Below are 19,769 nucleotides of genomic sequence, written 5' to 3'. Positions count from 1 at the left end.
TTAAGTCCTTAGTTTGCACGTGATTACTATGTCATAGCAGGCCACTTTGATTGGTTACCAGTCGACAGTGGGGACCAAAAAAAGTCTGTGACAGCTGGGTTTAATAGCTAGCACCCAAACAAAGTGTGCGCTGGGTAGGCTTGGTCCTCTAGATGATGTTAATCACAAACATTTTTCTGTTTGATTGGCTTGTATGTTCAAAAGATATATAAAGCTATACCTCCTTTTAGATTTTAATAGAGTAGAGCAGGGGCCCCCAACCCCTAGGTCGGCACGTGACCTGTTGGGGACCGGGCCACACGGTGGAGGGTTGCCAGCAGCTTGATCTCTATTGACGGCCACTTGTATTCCTGCCTGGGCTCCGCCTCTTGTCTGGTTGGCAGCAGGGGACCTGTATGTGTTTGTTGTGCCCCGGGGCGTCAGAAGGAGAGTAGCCGGAACTTATTGACTGGGGATGGAGCTTCACTCGCTCACTCCCTGTTGTGGGGCATTTAAATATTTAAATTTAAGCCACAGAACAGGGGGTGAGCGACGAGAGAATGAAGTTCCGCCCCCTGTCAATAAATGCCGTCTACTCTCTTCCTTCCAATGCCCCGGGCACAAAAAACACATACAGGACTCGGGAAAACCCTGCATCTAAAACTTTAGTTTTCCCATCACTTTTTGTCTGGCGGTAATGGTCACTAGGACAAATAGAGGGAGCAAAACTTCTAAGCTGGAACACAGACATCAATATGAACCTGACAGATGTTCTAATCATTTCCTACGCATAAACATTTTTTTTTCATTATTTTACCTTTGAGTTCTGATATTTTAGATGGATGTAGATGGGTTGTACCCCTCGCCAATGAATACAACCTTCCCAGATGTGCACTTACAGTGACGTTAAAGGTTAAAAAAAAACATGTTATACTTACCTGCTCTGTGAAGTAGATTTGCACAGAACAGCCCCGATCCTCCTCCTTTCGGGCTCTCCACCAGCATTCCTGGCTCCTCCTCTTCAGCCAGTGCCACCAATAGCAAGCCGCTTGCTCTGGGGGCCAGGGTCGGCAAACTAGGCAGCCGCCTAGGGCGCACTGCTGCCTAGTAGCACCTTGAAGCTGGTTTCCCTCCGCATCTGCATGCTCTGCAGGCTGCAGCATGTAACTAACTCAGTCCCAGGCAGCTGCTCCGTCCAAAGGGTGGTATAATTAGAGGCACATCGCAGCACTGGAGCCATTGCTAGGAGGAAGCAGAGCCGATGCTTCTGTATAGCGCTGCCTCCTGTCACATGGGTAGGGCAAAGGGGGTGGAGTCAGGGGTAGAGCCAATGGGGCGGCAAAATTAGGTTTTGCCTAGGGTGTCAAAAATCCTTGCACCAGCCTTGCTGGGGGCACTGGTCCATGCTCACTCCCAAGCCTGGGTTTATGCATCCGTAAAACACACAGAGCTGTGGCTCAGATGAGTACAGAAGGTGCACACAGATGTTTTCTTACCTTCATGCAGAAAATGCATGAAGGTAAAAAAACTTGAGTCTTTAAAACCACTTTAAGCCAGCCATACATGAATCGGAATTCGGCCAGCAGGGACCAACCGAGATTTAAACCATGTATGGGCAGGCTGATTATACCCAAGTTGATCCTTCGATCAACTTGGGTACAACAAGCCTGATGTATTTTTTGTACAACAGGCCTGATGTATTTTTTTTTTACATTTGATTACTGTCGGCGGCTATAGACACTAGCAGTAATCATTGTGTTCTGATGGCCAGGAAGGATAAACCCTGAGCAATTTTCTTTCCTTCTACTCGTGGTGGAAGGAAAGAAATTCAATATATCTATGGGTCCCTTTAAGAACAGAAGGATTACCTTAGTGATCATGCAGAACCCTAGGTAAACATTCTCGATCTGTGTATGCAGAAGATAAGCTACCGTCTCTCTTAGCTAATCATAGCAGGTTATTGCCTGCAGCATTTTTTCACAAGGTTTTGTCATTCTCTTTCACAGTGACACATATTCTATCCTAGGACTTTAAACACTTAAACAGGTCACCACACCTGGAAAACAATTTGTACTGAATTTCTAGTACTGTGAAGTAATCTCTGGTGAAAAAACACCTAGAGTAAAGTAAAACTAAAGGCAAAACTTTTTTTTTTCCATCTTGAATAGAGTAATGCCGCGTACACACGGTCGTTTTTTGTCTTGTAAAAAAACGTTGTTTTTTCTCATGAAAAAAAAACGACATTTTTCAAACTTCATTTTTTAAAAAAAGGCGTTGCCTACACACCATCGTTTTTTCTAAATGCTCTAGCAAAGCGCGGTTACGTTCAGCACGTACGGCGGCACTCTGAAGCTCGCGTCATAACTTGCTTCTGAGCATTCGCGGGTTTAAAAACGTTGTTTTAAACGTCGTTTTAGCCCACACACGATCATTTTTTATGACACAAAAAACGACGTTTTGAAAAACGACATAAAAAATTGAAGCATGTCCAAATTTATTTTTTTATTTCAGAAGACATAAAACTACGTTTTCCCCACACACGGTCATTTTAAATTACGTTTTTAAAAATGTCGTTTTTTTTCATCACAAAAAACGACCGTGTCTACGCGGCATAAGAGAGGATTTATAACAAAGTGTCAGTTTTTTTTTTTTTTGCCATCTGTGTCCCCATTGGGTAGATATCCCTCCACTTCTTGCCCCAAAACCAAAACAGGAAGTGATAGAAAATCCCTCCAAATAGCTGGATTCAGGTAGAGCGGCGGTTCTTTGTACCGGCGTAGCGCAGGTCATTTACGTTACGCCGCCGCAAGTTAGAGAGGCAAGTGCTGTATTCACAAAGCGCTTGCGTCCTAAGTTACGGCGGCGTAGCGTAAATGTGCCGGCGTAAGTGCGCCTAATTCAAATTGGGAAGAGGTGGGCGTGTTTTTTGTCAATAAGGCATGACCCCACGTAATTGACGTTTGATCGTACGGCGCATGCGCCGTCCGTGGACGTATCCCAGTGTGCATGCGTCGGATAGAATGCCTAAGATTCGTCGAACACTGCCTACGACGTGAACGTAACTTACGCACAGCCCTATTCGCGTACGACTTACGCAAACGATGTAAAAAGATACACTTGATCCGACGTCCATACTTTGCATGGGCTGCGCCACCTAGAGAGCAGCTTTATCTTTATGCCGGCGTATGTCTTACGTAAACGACGTAACTAATTGTGACGGGCGTACGTACGTACGTACGTTCGTGAATTGGCGTATCTTGCTCATTTTCATATTCGACGCGGAAAACAACGGAAGCGCCACCTAGCGGCCAGCGTAAATATGTACCCTAAGATACGACGGCGTAGGAGACTTACGCCGCTCGTATCTTAGCCTAATTTAAGCGTATCTGGTTTCCAGAATACGCTTAAATTTACGACGGCGCAGATTCAGAGTATCTACTGATACGCCGGCGTAAACCTCTCTGAATCTGGCTAAAAGTCTCCAGAACTAGAGTCCCTATTGGACGATTTCCATGTTATTCCTGTTCTGGTGACTCAAAATGTGGGATTAAACAGAATAAATGGCAACATTAAACCCAAAAGCATGATTTTTTTTTTATATTGCAGTTTACTAATTCCAAGATTTTCTTGCCTTTATTTTCACCTGGTGTTCCAACTAGTTAGTCTGTTGTTTTTCAACAGAACAAGATCTCCTGAAAAATGTATCAAAGGTGGACAAACCATTTACCACTGACAGAGGTGCTTACAATGATCAGCTTTTATGTATTCATGTAAAACCTTTATCCCAAAGGATTTTTTATTTATTTTTTTGCAGTATCTGCTTGTAAAGTATTAGCTGAAGTTTTGAATTATCAAGGATACATCCTGTGATATCAATCAAATCAAAACAAAATGGATCAATTTTATCAAAATCATTTTGGAAAATCTGATAGTAAGAAAGTAGATAGATCAATATGATCGTTAAAGTGTTACTAAACCCACAAACAGTAAAATCAGTCTTTATATGCAGTAAAGCATTCTTGTTATACTCACTGTGGAACCTAATGGGTTAATCCTCTGCATTTTATAAAAAATACTGTTTGATCATGTCCTAGCTGATCCTCCCCTTCTTCCACTGTCCCCAAGCCATCTCCTGATAGTACAGGACCTTGGGAGCAAGCTGCTTATGTTGTTGTTATTTTCTTGGGAGGGTGTTTGTGATCGGCACAGGGCAAATAAGCACTGTCCAGAGAGAGAGAGAGAGAGAGAGAGTCAGGGGTCCTGCAGCCTCATAGGACAATCAGGGGAGAATGAAAACTTCTCCTACAAGCTTTATTCAGACGCTGATAGAATTCACAAGACTGCTCTAATTGCTGATGAGAAAAGGTATTTAGCAGTTTGTGAGCTAGATTCAGCATAGTTTTACGTCGGCGTATCTATAGATACGCCGCGTAAGTAGAAAGATGCGCCGTCGTATCTATGCGTGCCATTCTGGTAGCTAGATACGCCTGAATTCTAGCTTCCTCCGACCGACGTAAGTGTTACTACGCCGTTGTATCTAGGGTGCATATTTACGCTGGCCGCTAGGGGCGCTTCCGTCGATTTACACATTGAATATGTAAATAACCTAGATACGCCGATTCACGAACGTACTTGCGCCCGCTACACCGTTTACGTAAGGCTTACGTCTGGCGTAACCTTACCCCTGCTATATGAGGCGCAGCCAATGTTAAAGTATGGACGTCGGAACAGCCGTCAAATTTTACGTCGTTTACGTAAGTGGTACGTGAATGGGGATCTGCGTAGGTTACGTTCACGTCGAAAGCATTGAGCCGACGTATCTTAGGGAGTATATGCGACGTGACTCTGGGCATGCGCGCGGATGCGCGGATCGTTGATGAAAAAATTTACATGGGGTCACGGCTACTTTAAATACAACACGCCCACTACCTTCCACATCCGGTGCAACGTACGGTGCCAGACCTTTGTGAATAATGGTCTGGGCGCCCTATTTTACGTCGGCGTAGTGCATATGAGATGCGCTACGTCGGCAAAACTATACGCCGAGCTACGTGAATCTAGCTCTGTGTTTACTGAAATAAATGGTATTCAACGTCAAAGTACCAACGTATAATGACGGCGGGTGGTCCGGAAGTGGTTAATAATTTTAATGCACAAAAGCCAAATATAATACCAAATTGTTTGGTAAAATATAAAAGATGATGTTACACCGAGTTAATAGATATCAAACATGTAAGCTCGTGGAACAGCACCAAACTACGGTACCTAAAAATCTCCATAGGTGCAGCTTTAAAAGCCTTAAGAGGTCCCCAGTTTAGAGTTACACAGGATGTCTGGTACTAGAGTTATTGCTCTCACTCTGATGCTTACGGCGATACCTCACATGTGTGGTATAAACACTATTTAAATATTCGCGCAGGACTGGCATGCACATTTTCCTTTGCGCACGGGGGGCGGGGCGCTTAATTTTTTTTTGTATTTCATTATTTTATTGAGTTTTTTTTTTTAATATTGTACCTTTTAAAAAGAAAATGTGTTCTACTTTTTTGCTATCTACTCTATTTCAATGAACAACATTCTCTTTATGGAGAGATCTGGGGTCCATTAGACCCCATTACGTACACCCCAGAATTTTTCTCTGGCCTCCAAAGCAGCCAATCTGACACAGGCCAGTAAACGAAGAAACCCGAAAGCGACCAAATTCTCGTCGCTTCTGGTCTCTGACGTCACAGAAAAGGGGCGGGAACTTATTTTTCTGCCACGTTTCCAAGGGTATGCGATTGTTCGTGGGAGAGACGTAAAAAAGTGGCTGCTTAGCTGCTCTGATCACTTTTACCTGGCAGAATTTGCTAAAACAAAAATGATATGTCGAATATTGCTGCAGCGATGACCAAAATATCGCTCCCATCCAAGGATGTATGTGTCCATGTAGTGCAGGCATGTCCAAAGTCCGGCCCGGTTTCGGTTTCAGATGGCCCGCCTGGTCATTTTGACATGTATGTCTTCTGTGGCCCCCAACGAATCCCCGAGCGGCAGGGGCCACAGAAGAAATACATGCTGGCTGCCTTGGAGGAGGCGGGACGAGCGCTGTGCATACAGGAGTACTTCCTGTTTACATGGTGACCTGTGTAAAAGGAAGTCCTGTCTCCTGCGCTGCCATCAGACGACTGTTCTGTCCATCACAGGAGGCGGGACTTTCGATTAAAGAGGCCACCGATAAAGCAGGAAATCCTCCTGTATGTCTGTCAGCGCTCGTCCCGCAACGGAGGTGCTACATTTATGGCACTTGTGAGGCTGTATTGATGGGCAGTGACCCTTATTTTGATTCACAGTTCTTTGGTGCGTGTTATAAGCCGATAAATACGGTGGGCCAGATTCATAAAAGAGATACGACGGTGTATCTCCTGATACGCCGTCGTATCTCTGAGATACGATTGTCGTATCTATGCGCCTGATTCATAGAATCAGGTTACGCATAGATAGACCTAAAATCCGACAGGTGTAAGCGACTTACACTGTCGGATCTTAGGCTGCAATTCTAGGCCGGCCGCTAGGTGGCGATTCCATTGCGGTCGGCGTAGAATATGCAAATGAATGTCAGTCTGACACCCCGCAACACCGATCTCGGTAAAGAGTCTCTCACGGAGACTCTTTACCACGTGATCAGCCGTGTCCAACCACGGCTGATCACGATGTAAACAGGAAGAGCCGTCGATGGCTCTTCCTCACTCGCGTCTGACAGACGCGAGTAGAGGAGAGCCGATCGGCGGCTCTCCTGACAGGGGGGGTTCGCGCAACCCCCCCTCGGATCGCCACATGGACCACCAGGGATGCCCACCAGGGAAGGGCAAAACAAAAAAAAATGGGGGAAAAAAAAGTCCAAAAAATAAAAGTCTGGAAAAAAAAAAGATGCAAAAAAAAAGATGCCAATCAGTGCCCACAAATGGGCACTGACTGGCAACAAGTAAATCAGTGACGCCCCACAGTGTCCATCAGTGCCGCCCCACAGTGTCCATCAGTGCCGCCCCACAGTGTCCATCAGTGCCGCCCCACAGTGTCCATCAGTGCCACCCCACAGTGCCCATCTGTGCCGCCCATGAGTGCCCATCTGTGCCGCCCATGAGTGCCCATCTGTGCCGCCCATGAGTGCCCATCTGTGCCGCCCATGAGTGCCCATCTGTGCCGCCCATGAGTGCCCATCTGTGCCGCCCATGAGTGCCCATCAGTGCCGCCCATGAGTGCCTATCAGTGCCGCCCATGTGTGCCCATGAGTGCCGCCTATGTGTGCCCATCAGTGCCGCATACCAGCGCCGCCAATCAGTGCCACCTCATCTGTGCCCGTCAGTACTACCTTGTCGATGTCCATCAGTGCCATCTCATCTGTGCCCATCAGTGCCACCATATCAGTGCCCGTAATTGAAAGAGAAAACGTACTTATTTACAAAAAAATTACAGAAAAAAATAAAAACGTAATTTTTTTCAAAATTTTCGGTCTTTTTTTAGTTGTTGCGCAAAAAAAAAAATCGCAGAGGTGATCAAATACCACCAAAAGAAAGCTCTATTTGTGGGTAAAAAAGGACGCCAATTTTGTTTGGGTACAGTGTAGCATGACCGCGCAATTGCCATTCAAATTGCGACAGTGCTGAAAGCTGAAAATTGGCTTGGGCGGGAAGGTGTATACGTGCCCTGTATGGAAGTGGTTAATGGTTCACAGAATCTCAGGCAAAATAGTCGGCCGTCACGCATGTTCACTTCATCAAATCTGGCCCTCTTTGAAAAAAGTTGGGACACCCCTGATGTAGTGGATGAGAAGCGGTTAAAATTAGCCTTTCAGGATAGATACTGTATATGGAAGCTTCCAATTCTGAGACATTTAAAGGGTTAAATGTCACCTGGAATCTGACGCTTACTGACCTGTCACCTGACAGAGTTATTAGCCAGGAATTGTGGTGTCTGCATTCCAGAATGCCCTGCATTTCAGAGCACCGCAAAATGTTCACCATGCAGTAGAGATTTCATTTATGTCAGGTTTACTTTACAGCAGAACTTTATCCATAACAACTTGCTAAAAAAATATGTTCTTTAGCAAGGAACTTACATTCCACATTAATTAATGTGACCAAAATTACAGTACCTGTCGCCGAGAATGTGTTTCCAGCACGACGGCATCGCGCTGATTCTCGGCGACATGGTGCCGACATCTCGCACTCGCTGGAATAGGAAAAGCACATTCCAGCGAGCGCGTCATAGAAGCGACAGGGATCCATCTTGGATTCCTGCCAATTCTAGCCGCGGCGTTTGGTATGAATCATGAGGGGGAACTCCACGCCAAATTTTAAATAAAAAACCAGCATGGGTTCCCCCCCCAGGGGTATACCAGACCCTTAGGTCTGGTGTGGATTGTAAGCCGAAAAAACGACGTGGGGGTTCCTCCACAATCCATACCAGACCCGTATCCAAGCACGCCGCCTGGCCGGTCAGACCTAAGGGCCTGGTATGCCCCTGGGGGGGGAACCAATGCCGTTTTTTTTATTTAAAATTTGGCGTGGAGTTCCCCCTCATGATTCATACCAAACGTCGCGGCTAGAATTGGCGGGAATCCAAGTCGGATCCCCGTCGCTTCTATGACGGCTTTTTCCCATCGCTCGGCGCTGGCTCCCAGGACAGGGCTCGTAGTTGGTCAATCTCGCTGAGAAAGGGAGCGAGATTGACACATATCGCGGTCACCTACTGTAGTGTGTGCTGTAAATTGCCTCGAGCATTGCTCCTGTTTCTTCTTGCTGGAGGCTGCCATTTTGCTGAAGCTTTTAAGGTTCTGCTTGTGTCCTCAACCATGAAAATAAATAATAATGATGTTACAATACAGAAGAGGATACATGGGACTTTACATGAGGCAACTCACAAAATAATAATATTTATTACATGATAATCAGTTACATATTACAATGATTCAATAAAATTCCAAACATACAAAAAAAAAAAAAAAAATTGTATTGAATAATTTAAGCCACTTCCCATACCGCACGCCGTCATATGACGGCCTTGAATTTTAGGGGGGATATCTGAATGATGCCTGCAGCTACAGGCATAATTCAGATATCATTATTTCCAGCCAGCAATTCTGTGCACGTCGTTCTCGCCCCCTCCCTTGGACTACAGGAGAGTCAGAACGCTCTCTACATTGCAGATAGAGAAAGGAGCTGTGTGTTAGTGGGCGTCCTGACTCTCCTGTAGTCTAAATCGTTGTCCCTCTGAAAATCATCCGCGTTCAAAAGAGCCATTTCACAGGCAGTGAAGAGTTAAAGCGGGAGTTCACCCATTTATTTATTTTTTGATCTTTTCCCCTTAGATTCCTGCTCGTTTTGTCTAGGGGAATCGGCTAGTTGTTTTAAAATATGAGCCGTACTTACAGTTTTCGAGATGCATCTTCTCCGTCACTTCCGGGTATGGGTCTTCGGGAGCGGGCGTTCCTTCTTGATTGACAGTCTTCCGAGAGGCTTCCGACGGTCGCATCCATCGCGTCACTAGTAGCCAAAAGAAGCCGAACGTCGGTGCGGCTCTATACTGCGCCTACGCACCAACGTTCGGCTTCTTTCGGAAAATCGTGACGCGATGGATGCGACCGTCGGAAGCCTCTCGGAAGACTGTCAATCAACATAGGAACACCCAGTACCGCAGCCCATACCCGGAAGCGACGGAGAAGATGCATCTCGTAAACGGTTAAAGTACGGCTCATATTTTAAAACATCTAGCCGATTCCCCTAGACAAAACGAGCATCCATCTAAGGGGAAAAAGTCATATATACGGGTGAACCTCCGCTTTAATGTGATGCCTTCTCACTGGCTTTTTTAACCCCATAACTGCCACACAAATATGTGCCCCACGCGGTTGTGGGGCATTTGCGCTTTCTCATTCACCTGAATAGGTTGCATTCTGTGAGCTTGCTACCCATCGAGCATGACATTGGATCATTTCTTTTCCGCGAACACCTCCGTCCGCTGCCATTAGGGGGGGGGGGGGGGGCGCTAAAAAAAGTGGTTTAGCTGCGCCTTTTTTTAATACGCAAGTTTAAATGAGCCCTAACAGCCATTTATTACTATGAGCAGCCACTGTGTATGCCCAAAAGCACCCGTCTGCATGACATGACATTCATTTGTATACAGAAAAATGCGTACTTGTCGCTTGTGACATTTTTTTTTTATATTGTTATTTTTAATATCATTATTATTATATTAGTAGAAAATACAATTTAGAAAGCAGCATCTTGTAGATATATATATTTTACACAAATAAAAGGGACAATTTGCTTGTTTTGGTTTCTGAAGCCTCGTACACACGACCGAGAAACTCGACGGGCGAAACACATAGTTTTCCTCGTGGAGTTCCTTGTCAGGCTGTCGAGGAACTCGACAAGCCAGTTTCTCCATTACCGTCAAGGAAATAGAGAACATGCTCTCTTTTTGGCTCGTCTCGTTTCTCGACAGTTTCCTCAACGAAAATGTAGACATGACAGGTTTCCTCGGCAAAAAAATATCTCCCAGCAAGTTTCTTGCTGGTTTTTGCCGAGAAACTCGGTCGTGTGTACGAGGCCTGAGTGTCAGCTGTGCGCACAGAGGGCATTGCATGCTGGTCTGTTGTATAGGAAAAGAGTAGGTAAGACTTCCTGTTCCATTCTACCTGGCTCAGTGCGTGTCACTGGAAAGGCAGCACGGGGCGTTTACAGTCTGTCTGTGTCACTGGCAGGCAAACATTGAACCGCTGGGTGTGTATATTGTCACCAGGTATCTAGGACAAGACAGTCCGGTTTGTCTGGTTTCTCCGTTCATTGATCAGTGTGGACCCCTGTGTTGTTTCACAGTGCAAATAACGAACTTTGATGAAGCATGAAACAAGCTTTTCTTTCCATAGCTTCCTACATAGTGACGACACATAAGGTAAGGTGACCGGTGGGCTCATGTGAAGTGTGTGTCTTTGAGGGGGGGGGAACTAACCAGGGGTTGGTCTGGTAGTGCCGGCAATGAATTTGTGGTGCTTCCTTGTCACCAATGGAGAGTAATTACAAGCTGGCAGCTGATGAAGCCATATGTTGGCTGCTGATAGTTTCTGATTGTTTTAATGGACAATTTCATATCAGTAAGCAGAAGCAGAGGGCTGCATTCATCAGGCTAATAAGTAACGTATATGAAACCTATTCAAGTATAGTCTAATGTGACCCATTTAATGCGGTAAGAATTGTCTGCCTGCTTCCCATTTACTATTTAACTGCATTAACCTTTGTTAATTTAATTGAATTCCCTGACGTTCCCGTGTTTTTATGCATCACATAGTTGGCCCAGAGTAATGTAACAGGAATGCATGAACACAGTATCCTACAGTAATGAGCATCAGGCTGTTTTACCTTAATTCAGTGGGCCAGATTCAAGAAGCACTTGCGCCCGCGCAACCATAGGTTGCGCGGCGCAAGTGCTTACTTGCTCCGGTGTAACGAGTGCTCCTGATTCAGGAACCTCGTTACACCGACTGCAGCCTAAGATATGACAGGCATAAGCCTCCTTATGCCTTCATATCTTTGGCTGCATTCTTGCGTTGGCCGCTAGGTGGCGCGGCCATTGTGATCTGTGTATAGTATGCAAATTGCATACTACCACCGATTCACAAAAGTTGCGCGGGCCCTGCGCACGCAAGGTTCGGAGTTTCCGTACGGCGACTTTAGCATAAGGCTGCTCCTGCTAATAGCAGGGGCAACCAATGCTAAAGTATAGCTGCGCTTCCCGCTCGTGAAATTTAAATTTCACGTCGTTTACGTAAGTGAACCGTGAATGGCGCTGGACGCCATTCACGTTCACTTAGAAGCAAATGACGTCCTTGCGACGTCATTTGCCGCAATGCACGTCGGGAAAGTTTCCCGACGGAGCATGCGCTGTTCGCTCGGCGCGAGAGCGCGCCTAATTTAAATGATTCCCGCCCCCGGCGGGATCATTTACATTAGGCAGCCTTACGCCCGGCTGTTTAGCATATCGCCCGCGCAATTTACGTAGCAACTGCTCCGTGAATCGTGGGCAAAATGCAATATTTGCGTGAGCGCAGAGAAAAATATTTGCTCTTTGCCCACGCAAATATTGCTCGGATCTACCTGAATCTGGGCCAGTGTTTTTAAACACTTGCGTACCAGGCTGTATATTTCCCTTTATTACCAGGCTGCATTTCAGTTTTTAGCGCTGTGATAGTTTGACTGTCATCTACTCAGTCTTGCAGCAGTGTACCCAACTTTTATATATTTTTGAAACCGATTAAGATTTTGTTTGGTGGTATTTGATAACCAGTGGATTTTTTTATTTTATTTTTTATATAGAGAAAAAAGACAAAAAAATAAATATATACTGTGTGGCCCAGATTCACGTAGGAGATACGACGGCGTATCTCCAGATACAACGTCGTATCTCTGAGTCTGAGGCGTCGTATCTTGGCGCCAGATTCAAAGAATCAGATACGCCCGAATTTTGCTAAGATACGACCAGCATAAGTCGCCTACGCCGTTGTATCTTAACTGCATATTTACGCTGGCCGCTAGGGGCGTGTGCGCTGATTTACGCCTAGAATATGTAAATCAGCTAGATACGGCAATTCACAAACGTACGCCCGGCCGTCGCAGTACAGATACGCCGTTTACGTTAGGCTTTTTCCGGCGTAAAGTTACCCCTGCTATATGAGGCGCAGCCAATGTTAAGTATGGACGTCGGGCCAGCTTCGAATTTTCCGTCGATTACATTGTTTGCGTAAGTCGTTCGCGAATAGGGCTGTGCGTCATTTACGTTCACGTTGGCTTTTTGCGGGTTAATTTGGAGCATGCGCACTGGGATACTTTCACGGACGGCGCATGCGCCATTCCTAAAAAGTGTCATTTACGTGGGGTCACAAGAAATTAACATAAAACACGCCCACATGTTCCATATTTGAATTAGGCGGGCTTACGCCGGCCTATTTACGCTACGCCGCCGCAACTTTGCTTTGTGAATACTGCACTTGCCTGTCAAAGTTGCGGAGGCGTAGCGTAAATAGGATACGTTACGCTCGCTCACAAATACGCGCTCCCTAGGTGAATCTTGGCCTATGTGTGTGTGTGTGTAAGTGTATATATGTGTATATATGTATATGTGTATATATGTATATGTGTGTGTGTATGTGTGTGTGTATATATATATATATATATATATATATATATATATATATATATATATATAAAAATGTATTCCCTTAATTAAACTTAAAATGCATGAAATAGTCACTATTCATAAATTTAGACCAAAATGTATTATTACATTTCTTTGGTAAAACCCCGCAAATGGCAAGCTGTCTCACAGGGCAAATTGTCCCACAAGGAAGATTGTGTGAATAAATGAATAATAAATTATTGTCATGCAGGGTAGATGACTGATCAGGGAAGACACACTGATCATAGCTGTCTGTCTTCCTGGTAAGGTCGGGCACAGGGTAAAGCCTTGTACACACTACTATTTTTTTTTTTTTTTCATTCAACCCAGCGGGGTTGAGCCACCAGCCATGGGGTGTTCTGACATGGGGATGCACAACACTCCAGTCAGCGCTCTCAGCCTTTGTCTGAGAACACCGAACGGGAGCTGGTAACCTTTTTTGGCTATGACCCTTCGACAGAAGCCAGCTTCTTGTCGGACAAGCTGCCATACACACAGGCGCCACCCGTGTGTACTAGGCTTAAAGAGATTGTAAACTCTATACAACCACTTTTACCTACGGGTAAGCCTATATTAAGGCTTCCCTGTAGGTGCTGGAAATATCTCCTAAACCTGCACGGTTTAGTAGATATTTACAATGTATATAACATAATTTTGGCTTTTGTTGTAAATAATACGTTTTCTCCTTCACTGATGGGCACTGATAAGGCGGCACTGACGGACACTGATAAGGCGGCACCGATGAGGTGGCACCAACGAGGTGGCACTGATGGGCACTGGTAGGTGGCACTCATATGCAGCACTGATGGGCATTGATATGCGGCACTGATGGGCACTCATGGGTGGCACAGGTGGGCACTGATAGGCGACACTGAATGGCTGCACTGATGGGTACTTATGAGTGGCACTGATAGGCGGCACTGTTGGGCACTGCTAGGCACTGATACGTGGCACTAATGGGCACTGATATGCGGCACTGATAAATGGCACAGATAGGCATCACTGATGGCACTGGCAGGCATTGCGGATGGGCACTGATTGGCAGCGGGACCTTGGTGTCCCAAGTACGAGTACCCGATACTTTTTCTCAAGTACTCACCAATAACAATTACCGATGCCTATTTTCATTGTCCAGTCGAGACCAGGTTCACATATGTGCCCCTCGGTTATTACAATGGGATTTCAGCTCCCTCAGGTGCGACTTTGTTCAGCAGTTTAGGTGCGATTCAGGTGCAAATTATGAAACTGTGTGACAATGGAAATTGTACCTGAACTGTACTCAAAATCATACCGGACTCTTTTTAAAAACGTGCTGCAGCCGGCCCATACATGTGTGAACTGGCTCTATTGAAAAGGCTGCAGGCTCCTATGTCATGTGAATACAGGTGTACAGGAACTTGTGCAAATGCTTAGTATCGGCCTAAAGTATTGGTGCAACGGTAGGACCTCTGTCTGGTTTCTGATGCTTTGTAACAAATCCATCCAGCACCAGAATGGGGAGTGAGCAGCTAACAGTGAAGCTGGCCATAGATGGAGCGATTTTATTTTCTGAAACTTTGGGTTACAGGAAAGAAAAACGCCTAATTTGCCCATCTACATAGTCAGTGTTGATAGGGGAATTATTGCCGCAGAGCTATTGGGTTCTCCTGATGGGGAGAAGGGGGCAGCAGGGAGCCTTTCCGGGCCCGGGAGAACACAGAGGGATTTTCACTAGTGGCTGTAGCCGCTGGAAATAATTGCATGAAAATCTGACATGCTGCTTGTATTCAAGTTCCCTTCACCTCCTGTACTGGTGATACTCTGTATAATATTGTATGACCGGGTTTAACTGGTATTAGAAGCATAAAGAAAACCTGACCAGTGGAAGCCGGTGCTCAAATTTTTTTGGGGGGGCGCAAATTCTGAAAAAAAAAACATCAATTGCAGCCTCACTGTGCCCATCAAACTCAGCCACTGTGCCCATCAAACTCAGCCACTGTGCCCATCAAACTCAGCCACTGTGCCCATTAAACGCAGCCATTGTGCCCATCAAACACAGCCACTGTGCCTTAATTGCAGCTACTGTTCCCATCAAACGCAGCCACTGTGCCCATCAAATGCCACCACTGTTCCCAGCAAACACAGCCACTGTGCCCAGCAAACGCAGCCACTGTGCCATCAAACACAGCCACTGTTACCATCAAACGCAGCCACGGTGCCATCAAACGCCACCACTGTTCCCATCAAACGCCGCCACTGTGCCCAGCAAACGCCGCCACTGTGCCCAGCAAACGCCGCCACTGTGCCCAGCAAACGCCGCCACTGTGCCCAGCAAACGCCGCCACTGTGCCCAGCAAACGCCGCCACTGTGCCCAGCAAACGCCGCCACTGTGCCATCAAACGCAGCCACTGTGCCATCAAACGCAGCCACTGTGCCATCAAACGCAGCCACTGTGCCATCAAACGCAGCCACTGTGGCATCAAATGCAGCCACTGTTCCCATCAAACGCAGCCACTGTTCCCATCAAACGCTGTCACTGTGCCATCAAACGCTGTCACTGTGCCATCAAACGCAGCCACTGTTCCATCAAACGCAGCCACTGTTCCCAGCCAACGCAGCCACTGTGCCCATCAAACGCAGCCACTGTGCCATTAAACGCAGCCACTGTTCCCATCAAACGCAGCCACTGTTCCCATCAAACGCAGCCACTGTTCCCATCAAACGCAGCCACTGTTCCCATCAAACGCAGCCACTGTTCCCATCAAACGCAGCCACTGTGCACCATCAAATGCTGCCACTGTGCCCTCCACCTGCCGTCTGCTTGGCACTTACCCTGTCTCGGTGGGGCAGACGTTGCCCTCCGTGACGGCGATGTCTTCTCCCGCCCGCTCCTATCGTCCTCTCCTTTGATTAGATGCCTGATCGGTGTCCAATCACAGCGCCTGTCTTTTCAGTCATTCAGGTAATGGTTAATAGACCCGAGCACCTGATTGGCTGAGGGGCAGTTCAGTGTTAGGAAAGTGAATATTCATTCATTCACTTTTCTAACACAGCTGGGTGAACTGCATGGCGCTTGCTGTTTACCTTTTTTGACACCTATTAGAGCTTTTGACTCTAATCAGGTGCTTAAAAAAAAAAAACAGTCGCTGTAATTCAGGCGCCCGGCACCCAAAAAGGGGCCAGGCGCCTGAATAGGGGGTGGTAGCAGTGGCCATAGATAGATTCATGCTATGCATGACTTTATCCATTGGTCATAGAGAGGTTGGCAGGAGAGAGAAGGACGGCGCACGGGTGCCCTTATGGACGCACCGCCACTGAACCTGATTCTATTGTTTCCCTACTGCATCGGTACTACAAAATGTCTGGAATTGTCTTTTACAGTCGAAACTTTGTACCTTTTATATGAGCAGCGTTAACACATTTCTTGCGCTTTCTGTTAATCTAACCAAATCGTTCCAGTGCAAGGTTTAGATGAAAGGTTTTGTCTAATTGGATGCTGGGGGTTAAATGAATGAACCGTTTGACATATGTTCAGAAAATATAATTGCTGCAGAATCTGCTTCTCTGGTAATTTACCCAGTCCATCCCCACAATCCTCTGAATTTATCATTCCACTTCGTATTTTTTCCATTTTTAAATTACTTTTAACAAGTTTGTGGTTTCTCTGACTGCATGCCAGACATATGATTTATTACATCCATAGCAAGAGTGCCACGAGCTTGTGGGCCTCCTGCTATGTTAATAACCTTATGACATTTTTTTATTTAATGAATAAGCAAAAATAAAGCAGACCTTCAGTAATTTTTTCATCTTTCCATCTATTAAATCTTCTGCCCTAACATTGGATAGTAAAACATTTTTTTTCTGCCAGTAAATACGTTATACAGCCCACTTCCTGTTTCTTGTGTGGTAAAAAGCCTAGGCTTATGACATCATGCACAGCTCTCTCCCACTCTCCTGAGAGTTTGCCAGGAAGTAAAGGGGGGGTGAGTCATAAAAGGGCCAATAAAGCTGCAGAGCTGGAGCTGTGCCTCTGTGTAAATCCAGGAAGTGAACACGCAGCAGATTCAGCTGCCCACAGTTAAAATGGATGCAACCAGACTCAGTGGAAGTAGATTTCTGCAGAATATTTGGCAAGTACAGAATCACAGTATCTCACAAGAGTGAGTACATCCCTCACATTTTTGTAAATATTTTATTCTATCTTTTCATGTGACAACACTGAAGAAGTTACACTTTGCTACAATGTAAAGTAGTGAGTGTACAGCTTGTATAACAGTGTAAATTTGCTTTCCCCTCGCAAATAACTCAACACAAGCCATTAATGTCTAAACTGATGGCAACAAAAGTGAGTACACCCCTATGTGAAAATGTCCAAATTGGGCCCAAACTGTCAGTATTTTGTGTGACCACCATACATTTCCAGCACTGCCTTAACCCTCTTGGGCATAGAGTTCACCAGAGCTTCACAGGTTGCCAATTTTGACCAATTTGATGCAGTGTGCGGAGTATGGTCTGAGCACTGACAGGCTGACCCCCCACCCCTTCAACCTCTGCAGCAATCACATGTCTATTTCACAAGGACAACCTCTGGATATGATGCTGAGCACATGCACTCAACTTCTTTGGTCGACCATAACAAGGCCTGTTCTGAGTGGAACCTGTCCTTTTGGGCCTTGTACACACGGTCGATCAAAACCGATGGAAACGGACTGAAGGTCCGTTTCATCGGTCCAAACCGATCCTGTGTGGGCCCCATCGGTCAGTTATCCTTCGGTCAAAAATTTTAGAACTTGCTTTAAAATTGAACCGATGGACGCCTAACCGATAGGTCAAAACCGACGCTTAGTATGCAAAAGCATCGGTTAAAAGCCTGTGCATGCTCAGAATCAAGTCGACGCATGCTTGGAAGCATTGAACTTCATTTTTCTCAGCACGTCGTTGTGTTTCACGTCACCGCATTGGACTCGATCGGTTTTTTAACTGATGGTGTGTAGGCACATCAGACCATCAGTCACCTTCATCGGTTAACCTTCGGACCGTTCTCATCGGATGGACTGATCGTGTGTACAGGGCTTTCAACTGCTGTATGGTCTTGGCCACCGTGCCGCAGCTCAGTTTTAGGGTCTTGACAATCTTCTTATAGTTTGGGCCATCTTTATGTAGAGCAACAATTTTTCAGATCCTCAGAGAGTTCTTTGCCATGAAGTGCCATGTTGAACTTCCAGTGACCAGCATGAGAGACTGAAGGCGATAACACCAAATTTAACACACCTGCTCCCCATTCACACCTGAGACCTTGTAACACTAACGAGTCACATGACACCGGGGAGGGAAACTGGCTAATTGGGCCCAATTTGGACATTTTCACTTAGGGGTGTACTCACTTTTGTTGACAGTGGTTTAGACATTAATGGCTGTGAGTTGAGTTATTTTGAGGGGACAGCAAATGTACACTGTTATCCAAGCTGTACACTCACTTGTTGTGTGTTACATGAAAAGATATAATAAAATATTTACAAAAATGTGAGGGGTGTACTCACTTTTGTGAGATACTGTATATAAAAAAATAGTCAGAGGTTGGAGGGAAGTTTCAAAATGGCAAACATTTTTTTATTACAAATTACCGTATTTATCGGGGTATTGCGCGCTCCGGCGTATAGCGCGCACCCCTAATTTTGACCCTAAAATCCTGTAAAAAAAACATTTTACTACTTACAGTTTTGGTGTCTTGCCCGGCGTCCATCGGCGGCCTCGTCCGGTCCGTCGTCCGTCTGCGGCCTCGGTGGTGTCCTCCCGGCTTCTCCCGCGCTGTCTTCATGTCGAATCCCCGCTTCCCGCGCTCAGTTTGAAGCCTCCGCCGACGTATACCGAGTGCAATACACTCGGGTATTTTCGGCCAGGCTCGGCTTCTCACGCATAAACGTCACAGAGCGTGACTACGAACGAAGCCGAGCCTGGCCGAATGTACCCGAGCGTACTGCGCTCGGTATATGTCGGCGCAGGCATTCAAACACGGCGCGGGAAGCGGGTATCGGCGTATATCGCGCACCCACGATTTTTCCCTGCAGTTCCTCTTTAAAGCGGTTTTCCAGTCCCCCCAAACACTTTTCTTTTTAAATTGCTCTGCATTTGTCCGAACATGTACATTAACAATTGCAACATGTCATATGTGTTGCCAATTTTACTTTCTTTAAAAATAGTTTTGTACCTACTTATCTCGGAGGCAGGCAGGTTCCGTTTAAGCTGTGGGTATCTAAAGAACTCCTGTCTTCATTTTCAGAATTTCCTTGCGATTTCAGGAATGCGCAGTAATGCCGCTGCATGGCTCTCCGTCTTCCTGACAGGTTGCCATAGTAATGTCGGCGTCGGTGTAAGTTCCCAACCCAAGCTATAGTAACCTGTCAATCAGACACATTTGCGTCATTTAGCCCAGGTTCACACTGGGCTGCGGGAATGAAGCCGTGCAAGTTCAGCCGAACTTGCAAGATTTCACTCCCGCCTGTCAATCCTGATTTCGGCCGCAATCTCAAAAACATCTGTGCGGGTTTCTGCACAGATGTCAATGTAAATCGTGGCCCGAAATCGCAAAAAGTAG

At 46.0% G+C, this 19,769-nt stretch overlaps 1 protein-coding gene across 4 annotated transcripts in view; it reads left to right on the top strand.

Moving 5' to 3' along the window:
• Positions 1–19,769, top strand: part of LOC120927445 (synaptotagmin-like protein 5) — a 270,163-nt gene that overhangs the window by 69,649 nt on the left and 180,745 nt on the right. Inside the window, exon 1 of one of the 4 annotated variants that reach the window (XM_040338127.1) lies at positions 10,692–10,914. The exons of 1 other annotated variant lie outside the window; for it this stretch is intronic. The gene's annotated coding sequence lies outside the window, so the exon portion shown is untranslated. Of the gene's footprint in view, positions 1–10,691; positions 10,915–19,769 lie in introns of those variants that run through there. 2 more of the 4 variants (XM_040338124.1, XM_040338126.1) reach the window with 2 other exon arrangements.

The sequence above is a fragment of the Rana temporaria genome, chromosome 2, assembly GCF_905171775.1.
Source record: "Rana temporaria chromosome 2, aRanTem1.1, whole genome shotgun sequence".
NCBI classification, from domain to species: domain Eukaryota; kingdom Metazoa; phylum Chordata; class Amphibia; order Anura; family Ranidae; genus Rana; species Rana temporaria.
Note: the sequence above shows the minus strand (reverse complement) of the source record. Positions and strands in the feature narration are given on the sequence as shown.